General features: G+C 36.6%; 1 protein-coding gene across 31 annotated transcripts in view; it reads right to left on the reverse strand.

The window, feature by feature from the left end:
- Positions 1-12,500, reverse strand: part of Mef2 (myocyte enhancer factor 2) — a 790,604-nt gene that overhangs the window by 86,384 nt on the left and 691,720 nt on the right. For 4 of the 31 annotated variants that reach the window (XM_067106422.1, XM_067106429.1, XM_067106437.1 and 1 more), the window contains exon 1: positions 3,486-3,535. The exons of the other annotated variants lie outside the window; for them this stretch is intronic. The gene's annotated coding sequence lies outside the window, so the exon portion shown is untranslated. Of the gene's footprint in view, positions 1-3,485; positions 3,536-12,500 lie in introns of those variants that run through there. 31 annotated transcript variants of the gene reach the window in all.

A 12,500-nucleotide genomic window follows, 5' to 3' on the forward strand; every position in this document is an offset into this window, starting at 1 on the left:
ACAATTAAACAAGTGAAAAATGCGCCGAAGTTTCTTCGGCGTAATCGAGTTTTCTGTACAGCCGCCACAGCGTACAATCACGGCCACCGAAAGTAGACCTATCTTTCGGTGGTCTCGGTGTAACGCTGTGTGAGCCGCGGCCCATGATACTCTCAGCCGGCAGTGGTGGCCTGTGTTGTTGCGATGCCAAGGGCACGATCATGGCTAACTTTAACCTTAAATAAAATAAAAACTACTGAGGAGGCTAGAGGGCTGCAATTTGGTATGTCTGATGGTTGGAGGGTGGATGATCAACATGCCAATTTGCAGCCCTCTAGCCTCAGTAGTTTTTTAAGATCTGAGGGCGGACTGAAAAAGTGCGGAAGGACGGAAACAGCCGGCACAATAGTTTCCTTTTCAGAAAACTAAAAAGACTGCCTGGTCAGGAATCACAATGCGCAATCACTTCTCAATAAACATCAAATCTAGCAGTTATCATTAATGAATATGAGTAATAAACAAGAATACCTTTCTATTATACTGTATTACAAAACAGAAAAAATTAAGATCATTTTTCTAAACTAATCCCATCACATGCATCTAACTGATGCATCTAATCTATATATATATAATATATATATATATATATATATATATATATATATATATATATATATATATATATATATATATATATATATATATATATATATATATATATATATATATATATATATATACATAAATATATATATGTATAAATATATATATATATATATATATATATATATATATATATATATATATATATAATTCAATATTCAACAAAAGATACAATTCAATGTATTCAGCCTATTGTACTATTGTACGATCCAACAGATGGCTCAACTCCCGTGCAATTAGAAAAAAAAGTAAAAAAAAAAAAACACCCTAGGCTTCACCACGCTTCACAGGATACGGAATCAGTTCCTGAAACAGCTCGCAGGGACGCTTCAGCCCCTTCTGGTAGGATCCTAATCAAGGTAACCCCTGGATGAAGGATAAAAAAAAAAAACATAGGAATACTAATATAAAGGAGCTTCATCCCTTCCTACCAGATCTAGCTTTCCGTTAAGTAATGTGAGTCAGTCTACAGATCACCATTTAGTAATGTCAGTCAGTCTACAGATCACCACTTAGTAATGTGAGTCAGTCTACAGATCACCACCATCACCATTTAGTAATGTGAGTCAGTCTACAGATCACCATTTGGTCATGTGAGTCAGTCTACAGATCACTATTTAGTAATGTCACTCAGTATACAGATCACCATTTAGTAATGTGACTCAGTCTACAGATCACCATTTAGTAATGTCAGTCAGTCTACAGATCACCATTTAGTAATGTCAGTCAGTCTACAGATCACCATTTAGTAATGTCAGTCAGTCTACAGATCACCATTTAGTTATGTGACTCAGTCTACAGATCACCATTTAGTAATGTCAGTCAGTCTACAGATCACCATTTAGTAATGTGAGTCAGTCTACAGATCACTTTCTGGAGGAGATCGATTATATGCTATCTGGGAAACACACTAATTTACTCAAGTGTTTTTTTAGTAAGAAGAAACATTTAAGACCTAAACTTTGTAATTTCTTAAGGCCAATGCACCAAATTCACACTGCAAATACCACAAGCGACGCTGAAAGAATGTTTTGCACAGGAAGAACCGTTTAAGAGCTAAACCTCGTCATTTCTCGTACATAATGTGATAAATTTAGGCAAGAAATAGTATAAATGACACATGCAAATGAAAATAGAAATGCCCTTAAAAAATAAAATAAATTATATAAAGGATGGATTACTTCAATACGAAATGAAGCTTTCCTAATAATTTACAGTTCTTCAGTGGAATCTGACTTCAAGTATATAAATTATCTCTCTTCTTACAAATTCTCATAAGATAATTAATAAATAAAGGGTAAAACAATGAACAAAAAGCATTCAACGTCACAACTGCCGAGAAATAAACAAAAATATTCAGTAGCTCGAATTCTGGGCATTAATTATATTTCTAGGTGAGTATATACGATTAAATATTAAGATATCTCAACAACAACCTTAACAGGTAATGAACAATTACTCAAAAATGCATGAACGGGCGGATAAATGGGCTTTAAAAGAGTGAATTAATGAATGCGTGCATTTTTCATGAGCTATTAACTGTTAGAGGAAGGCGTAGGAGGCAAGGTAAAGGTTATCATCTTCAAACCTCAGCAAATCCTGATGCCGTTCCAGGAAACTTAAATCTTCTTATCGCATTAATCATATATAAATATATATATATATATATATATATATATATATATATATATATATATATAATAAATATATATATAAATATATATATAATATATATATATATATATATATATATATATATATATGTATACATACAGACACAATTAAAAAGGATGCATAAGAAATCAAATCATTTGTCGTCTTAACATGAACCAGCGACTATTAACAGAAATGGATATACGAACACACACACACACACACACACATATATATATATATATATATATATATATATATATATATATAAGAATGCCTTTTACTGTAGCCTAACAGTGCTCTATGAAGCTAAAAAAAAAAAAGGCCCATAACACCACTATTTTCTAACCGGAACCACATATTTCGATTTAGAAACTTCTCTGCAATCCTGGCCACTGGCAAACGACCCCCTGGCATCAGTCAAACTAACAATATGAACCTGTCAAGAGGAAACTGGCAATCAGCCATCGCCGACGCGTTTATCTCAAGATCCTATTCTCCAGCAAGCGTTCCAGCGGACACGCCCACCTGACTCGACGCATGGGGGCTAACGAGAACCATAACAGCAGCGGACTGAACCATCATGGTCTAAGAAGAGAGAGAGAGAGAGAGAGAGAGAGAGAGAGAGAGACTGGACCCTTTCAGTCACAGGCACCTTACCGCCGTCTGCATAGAAGTTACGTTGACTTGGTACACCTGTGTAGAAAGTCGGATAAATATTCTTGGTCGCTTACCTACTGTTCACATTTGCCTGTCATCGGGATGACAGAGGTTTGTTGGTCGAAATAGGTGATTTTGTCGAGTAAATAGTGGTTTTATGGGTCTTTTTAACTTTATATAATATATATATATATATATATATATATATATATATATATATATATATATATATATATATCACATTACGACAGGTGAAAAATAAGAGACGGGCTGTAGGTCCTGACCGGTTTCGACTTTTTACTTCCAAGCCATTGACGTTTCACCTGTGGTAATGTGTGATAAATGAATCACGTACAAAAGTGATTATAATAATATACATACACATATATAATATATGCACACACATATATACATTATTATTATTATTATTAGGTATATGTATTATGTGATTCTATAATAATAATAATAATAATAATAATAATAATAATAATAATAATAATAAAAGACAGAACGAAAAAGAACCACTTTACCTTCGCCTACAGACTGCGAGGTTTGCAATGAATATCCTCCCATTCAGCGACATACCTGGAAATAAAAGAACGATATAAATAAATGAACAGCATTACTTGAACGTGAATGTATCCTAGAATAAAAAAAGAATGAAATGAACTTACCTAGGAATAATACTCTTCAAAAATGAAAGGAATTTCCATTGAATCCCTTTGCGATGGAAGCGATGATGATAATATGGAATATTAGATTCAATTTAAAAATTTATGTATTAATTATATCACTGTTTATCAGTACTGCACTTACGCGAATACACGACATAAAGAGTTCAGAAATAATACGCAATTTGACGCTATAAATGTACGAACTTGCTAAAACAGCTCGGTATTATCGACAGTATTGGTACAAATACACGAATCAAGCAAGAAAAATTTGCCCATGAAAGCCATGAGCCGAAGTTTCTTCGGCGCGATCGAGTTTTCTGTAAGCGTATAATGCTGTAAGAAACTCTCAGCCACGACCCGTGGTGGCCTGTGTTGTTGGCATGTATACCGGTGCCAGACACGTTCATGGCTAACTTTAACCTTAAATAAATTAAAACTACTGATGCTCAAGGGCTGCAATTTGGTTTGTTTGATGATTGAGGTGGATGATCAACATACCAATTTGCAGCTTCAGTAGTTTTTAAGATCTAAGGGCGGACAGACAAATAGCCATCTCTGATAGTTTTCTTTTGCAGAAAAATAAAAACATGTATACACATTTTTATTATGACTGAACAAACCAATCAAAAAAAAGTATCAAGTAAAACATCAAGCTATTGAAGTAATGATACAGGCCAGTTGGCTTACAAGGTTTGTATAACCGAAAAACTATACAGCCTTTATCATATTATTCACTGACATCACAGTTTAATATATATATATATATATATATATATATATATATATATATGTATATATATATATATATATATATTCATATTTTAAAAGAAAGTTCAGATATTAAACTCTTTAATTCAGTTTTATTTCAACTAAACTGGGTATGTTTAGCAGCATTGTCTTCTCGATTTTCGAGTTACAAAATATTGAAGAGTTTAATTACGTCGGAGCGTAAAACAAAAATTCTGCTAATTTCTCTCTCTCTTCTCTCTGATTGTTTTGTCTCTCTCAAAATCACTCTTTGGAGTCTCTCTCTCTCTCTCTCTCTCTCCAAAAGACAGTTTCAAAGACGTTATTTTCACTCTTTGATTTCAGGAAAATGCTGTATATTAATTACTTGAAAATGCGGAACCATTTTAAATTAAAATCTTAAACGCCTTCATTCCTTCATTGCAGCGCAAAAATACTGTGCTCCCCTTTCTCTCTCTCTCTCTCTCTCTCTCTCTCTCAGCGACCAAAAGCGATATAAATTTATTTTTTTCTGAGGAATACTGTATGAAGACTTCACATTTTCAGGTTACAAATCTTAAATGCCTTTTTCATTACAAAATATTGAAGGTTTAATGGCGCAAAATACTTTATTTCAGATTCTATTCTCTCTCTCCTTCTCTCTCTCTCTCTCTTCTCTCTCTCTCTCTCTCTCTCTCTCTCTCTCAGCGAGCAAAAATTTATTTTTCTGCTGTATATAAATTCATTTTATTCTGAGGAATATTGTATGAAGACTTCAGTTTTTCAGGTTACAAATCTTGAACGCCTTCACACCTTCATTAGTCTGTCTCTCTCTCTCTCTCCCCCGCCCAACCACTCCCCCTCGCCCCACTTCGGCGGGGCGAAAGTAAACAAAAGTTTAATCTCTTTTATTCGCGGCCCAATGGGCGTACCAAGACGAGAGAGCGCACACATGCCCGGCAAAGAGTATTTGAGGTAATAAGTCTCGCACAGAACACGCATAAACGATTCAGGCCCCCTCTGTAATTAGGGGAATTCCCCGCCGGCAAAGATTCACCTTAATACCTTGATCCTAAAAAGACTTCAGGAAAATGACAACGGGGATCTCTCTCTCTCTCTCTCTCTCTCTCTCTCTCTCTCTCTCTCCTGTAAAGTCCTTAAGAAAAACATTACAAAAAATCTGGTATATAACGAGTATCAACTCTCTCTCTCTCTCTCTCTCTCTCTCTCTCTCCTGTAAAGTCCTTAAGAAAAAAATTATTACAAAAAATCTGGCATGTAACAAGAACCAGCTTCTCTCTCTCTCTCTCTCCTGTAAAGTCCTTACGAAAAATTATTACAAAAATCTGGTAGAAAACAAGAACCAGCGCTCTCTCTCTCTCTCTCTCTCTCTCTCTCTCTCTCTCTCTCTCTCCCCACACGCCATGCCATCTTGCTGCTGGATGGAGGATGGGAGTCCCTAAATGACTTTAAAAATTATACAGGTTCAATGGAGATTATTGTTTGCTTTTTTTTTTTTGGCAAGTTTTGCTACAGTTTCATGCAAATAATGAAGAATATAAATAAGGGAATGGACGAAATAATTAATAAGTAAATCTATAAAAAATTTTATAAAAATAATCTATAGGCAAAAAGATTGATGAACATATCACTAAAAAAATTATAAAAAATAAACTATAGACAAATAAATAGGTAAATCAATACCATAATTATAAACATAAAATCTATACGCAACAAAAATAAGTAAATCAATAAAAAAAATTATAAAAACAAGCTATAGACAAAAAATTAATAAATCAAAGACAAAATTATAAAAACAATCTTAATAAAGATGTAATAAAAAATATAGTAGACAAAAAATTAATAAATCAAAGACAAAATTATAAAAACAATCTTAATAAAGATGTAATAAAAAATATAGATGAAAAAAGGTATTAGATAATTATAAACAAGTAAAACTGCACAAAAAAAAACAATGGTTTTAGCTCATTTCTAACAAGGACAACGGGAGGGGGAAGGGGTGGAAAGATGGAGAAGGGGGTGGGGATAGGGAGGGGGAAGTGAGAGAAAAAAAAATGTCTTACATCAAAGGCAACAATGTTAACCCCGCTTAAACACAGACAGACCAACACATATAACATAATGACTCCTAACTTGATGGTGACAATCGATGCATAATAACAAGCTTTCTCCATTGCATAATCACCGACGGTTAGTGACAGCACAAATTACCAAGATTTTTATTTGCTCTGTTTGTTTCATAGATTTCGGCACGACTTTGTACGTGTGTGTGTGTGTGTGTGTAACTGTGTGCGTGTGTGGGTGGGTGTGGATATGCGTGCGCGCGCGTAGATGCGTAAGTTTCAGAACGTGAGGCAAGTCTATTTTCGTGTCTCTGGAGTCGTTTGTCCTTGAGCTTTGCAAGAAGAAGAAGAAGAAGAAGAAGAAGGAGAAGAACAGAGAGAGAGAGAGAGAGAGAGAGAGAGAGAGAGAGAGAGAGAGAGAGAGAGAGAGAGAGAGAGAGAGAGTTACTTGCATTTATCTAAATAAGGTAATTTTTTTGAAAGCTTTCATCATGAGCACGCCTACATCCCTCACAGTTAATCAACAAACCCTTCTGGATAAGACCCAGTTAGCCAAAGTCTTACCTTTTCATTTCTCCAGACGTCAACATACGTTAGATAAACGCTAGAAAACCGTTATATTTGACACATCAAATGTCAATGTATTTCTGAGATGGTGAATTCCCATATTTAACTGAAGTTCTGGATGCAATGGAGTTTGTCCTTTGAAAACATGAACTGAATACTCTGTAATGTATCTGTTATACCTATATAACTGATTTACACGTAATAAATGACAGCATAAAATCTCTCAAACTAATGTATAATGATGTTACTGAAACATTCTATAACATTCTTGGACGACTTTATTTTTAGCTGACAGGAAATTTAATAGTGCAAATTAGTAGACCAATTTTACACGAAAGGCGAGATGGCTTAAAAGTACTTTTACAATGAAACGAAAGTCCACCAGAGACGTTAGCAATTGACTAAACTGGTTTATATATCACAAATAGCATCAGACATCAACGAAAAATACTTTTACAATCCAGTTTTAATTTTTTGTTGAGACGCAACTGAGCGGTACAAATAAGCCAACCAATCTCTTACTTAAGAGAAACTGACCAGTCTCTTACTTACGCAAAACTGACCAATCTCTTACTTACGAAAAACTGATCAATCTCTTACTTAAGAAAAACTGACCAATCTCTCACTTAAGAAAAACTGACCAGTCTCTTACTTAAGAAAAACTGACCAGTCTCTCACTTAAGAGAAACTGACCAGTCTCTCACTTAAGAGAAACTGACCAGTCTCTCACTTAAGAGAAACTGACCAGTCTCTCACTTAAGAGAAACTGACCAGTCTCTCACTTAAGAGAAACTGACCAGTCTCTTACTTAAGAGAAACTGACCAATCTCGTAAGAAAAACTGACCACTCTCTTACTTAAGAAAAACTGACCAACCTCTTACTTAAGAAAAACTGACCAGGCGAGACGACTTTCAAAATACTTCCACCTCATTCAAAATACTTTCACCACGAAACGAAAGCACACCGGAGACATTCAACAGCCGAACTGCAAGGAGAGAAATATGTTGCAGGACGAATGCAACTTTATCCAACCTGCAAAAGCCTTCCATCGTCACGGGGCATCAGAGCTTCAATCACAGTCGAAGGCACTTTATCTCTCCGATTAGAGCCTTAATCGCTTCTATTGCTGTCGATCACACGGGGTCGAATCCCCCTCCACCCCCTCCCCCACCCCTTCCTCTAACGCCTCTTCTATCTTGTGGATCTAAATGAAAAGTGTGGAATTTTTATCGAGCTCGTCTCGATTCTCTCGGTAAAAGCAACGAGAATAGGAAAACGATACACAATTAATGGCAACAATAATAACTATAAAGTTGGGATTTTGACGTCTCTCGTTTGGAATTGGAACTGGAATACAGAATTTAGGTCACAGGACAAGCGCTGGGATCCTATGAGGTCATTCAGCGCTCCAAGAGAAATTGACAGTAAGACGGTCTGAAAGGCGTAACAGGAGGAAAGCCTCGCAGTTGCACTGTGAAATAATTGTTAAAGAGGATGGAAAGTCAGATGAAAGAATGAGAATATGAACAGAGGTACAGTAAATGAATGAAAGAGGTTGCAGCTAGGGGCCAAAGGGACGCTGCAAGAGCCTCAGGTAATGCCTACAGTGCACCAAGTGAGGTGCACTGATGGCATTACCTCCCTACAAGGGACGTCTCTAATCAAAATTAAAAGATCTATCTTTGATTGAAATATAATCAGTTATTAGGTTCTTCAGCCAGCGTATGGCCAACGAAAATAGATCTATCTTTGTTGTTTAAGATTAGGCCAGCCTTGTGCTGGCACGGGCTCTTGCTCCTGGAGCAGCCCGTAAGATCTCCCTTTCGGTGGTCTCGGTATAATGCTGTATGAGCCGCGGCCCATGAAACTTTAACCAAGGCCCGGTGGTGGCCTATCCTATACCACTGCCAGAAGCACGATAAGGCTAACTTTAACCTTAAATAAAATTAAAACTACCAAGGCTAGAGGGCTGCAATTTGGAATGTTTGATGATTGGAGGGTGGATGATCAACATATCAATTTGCAGCCCTCTAGCCTCTGCAGTTTTTAAGATCTGAGGGCGGATAGAAAAAGTGCGAACAGAATAAAGTGAGGACGGACTTGCAAAGCCGGCACAATAGTTTTCTTTTACAGAAAACAAAAATTGCAATGTAGGGGCATCCTAATGTCCAAATAACCAGGACAGAGTCCTGCAGTATAAATCCTACGGCAATATGATAAGGGGGATTGGGGTTAATTCCAATATAAAATAACTAATCCCGCTCATTAATCCGTTCTTAAATCGTCGAGCTGATACGACATAGCAATTTTCCATAGCTGTGCCAACGCCCTCTCCAAGACAAGAAGTTCAGGAAACGTGGATGTTAATTGATTAGTTAATTTATTAATTATTGGCTTTTTCTGGCGTCACAACTACTAAGGTTACTGTGGATGTTAATAACCATTCTCCTCATGATAGTGAAATATCATGTGCCTCAAAATATCACAATTAAAAATAGAAACGATGAATTCATAACTGAACAAGATTGTGTTCAGAGATCGCAAACCTCCGCCAACGTAGTTTTGGGCCGTTCTCGACTTCCCGAGCGGTCTGGTCCGTAATCGTTGTTGGGGCTCTGGGCTCTAGAGCAAGTCTTGCTCTATAACCCAGGACTTCTTAGAGGAGTTCCCCCTCTCTTGGAGAGGGAGAGAACACCACGAAAAACTCCTCTCTCTTTAAAAGTGATATTCTCATTCTTCCTATAATTTAATCACTTGTTGCTTGGCAAAGGGCCCCATCTTTGGTCAGTTTTTGGTAAAAATCCACAAACGACTTCTTGCGTAATCTTGTCAACTGAAAGGCTAACAAACAAACAAACAAAGCGAGCGCAAACCATAACCACCTCTAACTAAGTTCTCTCAAAAGTGAGACCAAGTAGCAGGGACGTGTGTGTTGGTATGCACATACTCAGAGAATTAACTATTACAAATCAATCTGGGAAGTACCTGCAATGAAAAACAATTCAACTAGCAACAGACGAAAATCATTTCCTAAAACAAAAAACGGACAAAAAGAGAAAAAAACAACAATCAAGAAATTGGTACAGCGATACATCACATCATAAATCAGGCAGAACAAACCAAATCTAAAAGTTAAAAAGACGAAACTGGTCCAGGACAATTGACTGGAATCACAAGAACTCCAGGAGGGAGACTGACGTCGAGTCAATACCGCCGACGCAGAGTCGCTGATAAAATGTACTTCGAAATTTATTGCCCGGCATCATCGGTACCCCCGTCCTGGTGGAGAGGGCAAAGGAGGACCTTGGTATAAAGTACACTAGTAAACAAAGCACTCCAGCACGGGTAAACAACCGTGTTTACTGATCTCGTGTTGACATTTGAGCGGACAACACGTGGCACCATAACTAAACAGAAGTCACTTGATTTTTTCAACCCCGTGTTTTATCAAACGAAAATTCGTTTTTTCTAACTCAAACAGGATTTCATGAGTGATGACCATTTACTTGTCTACTTTTTTTATTATTTTTTTCCAAATCGAACAACTGGTATCAGTTTAAAAATAATCAATAATTAAATACTCACCTTTGCTACGTGCATATGACCTGACCTCTCTTCAAACACGAATTTCAAGGACTGACAGAGAAAGTTCTATATACACATCAGAGGATAATTATCGTCCTGTTATTAGTAAACCTTACCGTTATATTGAATTTGAAGGAGGGATATTTGAACAAAAGCAAATTCCTCATATCGGAGGAGTAATTGCACCTAATCTGATATTAGTGTTCCAATTCATTATCCTGACTTCAGTTGATTGTTCCTCAAATAATCTTCTGCCAACTTCGAGGCATTTTTTACAGTCACGTGATTCTTCGTAAGACGATTACAAAAACAAGGTCATTACTTAAGATGAAACATTTTTATCAGTCTGTATGAGACGAGCATTTTCGTTATTCTGTCACCACGCGCGCGCCTGATAGAGAGCACGAACCAAGTCGACAACAGCAGCACCAGGAAGCAATCTGTCAAATAAAGACTTTCCCGTTGTAGGTAACAAAAACAGAATACCCAGAAGTTTCTTTTAGGTTTAAATGGACAGCGTTCCTCTTAACAAGCTGAAGGTGTCTATTGCTGGCCACTTTAGGTAACCAGCTTTTAATTAGTTCGTGCCAAAACCCTTTGTTCTCCGCGTTGCCAAACAAGTTAAGCCTTCCTGAAACCTAACTCAACAATGCCACCAATATTGTCTCCATTGTTTTATGCCATTCTGAGGCTGCTTAAGACTTCAATATGTTTTTCAAGGGTATAATGAAACGTGATGTAAATTGGAAGTATAAGTAAATTAAAAAAGACGAAGCTATACCTGACTTCCTGTTTTCCATCACGCTGGCGACCTTTGTTATCAAGAAGGTCCAGGCTAACACTGCTAACTGCTATTGTGTGTGTTTGTGTGTTGAATTTAGATTAAGCCAGCAACGCATTAACAATTGCAAGCTTCCTTGTCAAAAAACAATCATGCACTCAAACTGTACCAAGAATCACGATCTAAATTGATTTCATTCATAGAATGGAATATAGAGGTTAGGCCAAAGACCAATCGCTGGGAACTATGAGGCCATTGAGCGCTGAGAGGGACACTGACGGTAAAAAGGTTTTGACGACGTAACAAGAGGAAAACCTCGCAGTTGCACTATGAATCGACTGTTAGGAGAGGGTGGAAAGAGAATATGAACGGAGGTACCGTAAAAGGAATGAAAGAAGTTGCAGCTAGCGGCCGAAGGGACGCTGCAAAAAACCTAAGTAATGCCTACAGTGTAACGCATGAGGCGCACTGACGGCACTAGCCCCCTACGGGGGGATCTCATTCATAGCAGAAATACAAATCTTCACAATATTTTTCATTCGAAAGGATTTTACAGAAAACTTACTTACCCAGATAGAAGAGCATCATCTAATGGTCAACCATCTGTTTATTGATCTATTCATTAATTCATGAGATCAGCGGTTATGGAAAATCTTAACTTTTCGCGTACGTTTGTTTCTTTGAGGTGTGGTTATTTGTGTGCAGGTAATTTTAATATTGGTTAATCTTCACTTACTGGTTATATTCTCTCGCCTATGGACATTCTATTCTGTGAAAACTTACTTTGCAAACTGATGACCTTTCCGGCTTGTTGCACAGGAACGAAATAATAATAATAATAATAATAATAATAATAATAATAATAATAATAATAATAATAATAATAATAATAATAATAATCTTCACTTCGCGGAACTGAAAGGTCGCCAAATTATTATTATAAGATTTCGCAAAAACCATTTACCACTTAAGAATCAATACAAAGCCATTTCAAGTTCCAATGTGACCAATCCACCTTCTAAAAGAATATAAATTTTTTTTTTTTTACCAAGCATAAACAACAAAGCAATTTATAAATGTATCAAGCGCACTTTTGTTTGTCCTAAACCGGTCCTATTTTTTTTCTT

Source organism: Macrobrachium rosenbergii, chromosome 7 (genome assembly GCF_040412425.1).
Source record: "Macrobrachium rosenbergii isolate ZJJX-2024 chromosome 7, ASM4041242v1, whole genome shotgun sequence".
Classification (NCBI taxonomy): Eukaryota; Metazoa; Arthropoda; class Malacostraca; order Decapoda; family Palaemonidae; genus Macrobrachium; species Macrobrachium rosenbergii.